The sequence below is a fragment of the Euprymna scolopes genome, chromosome 5 (genome assembly GCF_053919585.1).
Source record: "Euprymna scolopes isolate OS-2025 chromosome 5, ASM5391958v1, whole genome shotgun sequence".
In the NCBI taxonomy this organism is placed as follows: domain Eukaryota; kingdom Metazoa; phylum Mollusca; class Cephalopoda; order Sepiida; family Sepiolidae; genus Euprymna; species Euprymna scolopes.
The window spans coordinates 179,005,218-179,007,125 of record NC_136486.1 but is presented as its reverse complement, the minus strand read 5'-3'; the positions used below and the strand labels follow the sequence as shown (position 1 = coordinate 179,007,125).

Here is a 1,908-nt window from a genome sequence, read left to right as displayed (position 1 = left end):
TTATTACAAGTATCCCGAGATTTTAAAATGACGAAAATGATCAGAAGAGGTTTATTAAGAATATGTATCAATATGGACGTAAACAATAAATTCTTACAAAGTTACACCTAATAAACTCAATTTTCAAAGGGGGGGGGGTATGAATAATATCGGGCACAAGTGTATATATATATATATATATATATATATATATATATATATATATATATATATACTTTTTATTTGATTTACATAAACATTTATATGTCGCTACACAAGCATGTTTCGCGCAGCTAATTACAACTAAAGACCTCTTGGCCTTTTGGTCAAGATCAAAGTGTAGTATCTGTTCTTCAGATGCTGCACTTCTATTTCTTGTTCTCTTTCGGTGGAGGAGAAATCCTTCACGACTGAGACAATTTTTATTTTTGTACCTTTTCTCCACGTTAAAAAACGACCCTGGTGTCTAACTCTGTCCCGTGGGGAGGCATAGTAAATAGGTACAACTAAAGACCTCTTCAGGCGATCCTGTTTAAATAAAAGTAGAGTCCTTAAGTTTGGCTTTTTGTTTCATAGAAATAAATCCAAACTTTACATAGGACAATTATTCTTTCCTCACTTTGTATACTCGTTTTCAACAACGAAAAGAGATAAAGAAAGATATATATGTATATATAGAAGTAATTTCACTTTCGTTTCCCTCGTTCGACAAAAGGAAAAAAAAAAGAAACATTTTCGTCGTTTGAACATCTAAGCCCTAAATCCAGTCAAACTTCACGACGAGCACCTGTTCCGGTGATCTGTCAATCATCAACCAACATGAAAGTCAAAAGAGATTGATGATGCCGGAAGTGGGAAGTGAATTTCCGTTGAAAGTTTTTAACATTAGTTCCAGCCTGATTCGGACGAACGAGTATCTTTCTTTTTCGAAAAAAAAAAAAAAATTCTTCTAAAAGAAACAAAGTCATAAATTTTTTTTACAAAAGTATATGTAAAGTAGTGTTGGGACAATGATTCGGAATAAAAAAAATTAAACATTTTGGGGTATCGGAATCGGTATTGGAATTGGGAAATTTGGTGCCTATTTTTCCGATGCCAAACCCGATTCTTTTTATTGTGTTTATTTGCTTGTTTTGTTTAAAACTTAATTCTTGATGACACCTATTAATGATGAAATAATATTTATTGATTTTAAACTACAAGTAAAATAAATCAATAAATCATTCCACAAGTGTATTTTTTGTTTACGAAAATATATGCACATATTAGATTGGTTTAGGAGGTAATCGGACACCCCACCTTCCACAAAACAATTCTTTATTCAGAAATTAAAAAAAAAAAATCAAAATCGGAATCGGTAATTGTATCAAAAACCGGGAATTAAGAACAAAATCGGTAACTGATCCTGAAACATCTACAGGTGTATGCGAAGGATTTTGTAGTCAGAAATTATTTTCTATTCAACAATTTAAATACTTCTCAATTATTTCTAATTTTCAAATGATTAATCTTTAAAATTTCCCCGCTAAAAAAAAAAAAATCGATTTCGAGTCAGTTGATTTTTATATCAACAAGCGGCAATATCAGAATCAGCAATAGTTAATTATCAACGTTTCTGAATTTTTGAGATGAGAATTGATTATACGTATTATTTTGAGTCTTCGAACTATTGTTCTCATCTTGAGTGTTATTTTTACAACGTTTTAGTCGATGTAACCTCTGACTTTCTTCAGATGTATGTTGTCGAACTTTGGAATCTTTCTGTTGAACTCGGGAATCTGCGCGGAATTTCGAAAGGAACCATTTATTTAATTCACGGGGGTAGCCTGCTCTCGTTTTCAAGTCCTAAGTAATTTGCAATTGTATTTTGAATGTCGCCCGTATTGAGGATTGAACCTTCATCCTCCAGAAGAATGTATCTTTACAACT

At 31.9% G+C, this 1,908-nt stretch overlaps 1 pseudogene; it reads left to right on the top strand.

Annotated features, from left to right (window-relative positions):
- The first annotated feature begins 285 nt into the window (after window positions 1-285).
- LOC145277313 (U2 spliceosomal RNA) lies at window positions 286-418 on the top strand (annotated as a pseudogene).
- The last annotated feature ends 1,490 nt before the right edge of the window (window positions 419-1,908 follow it).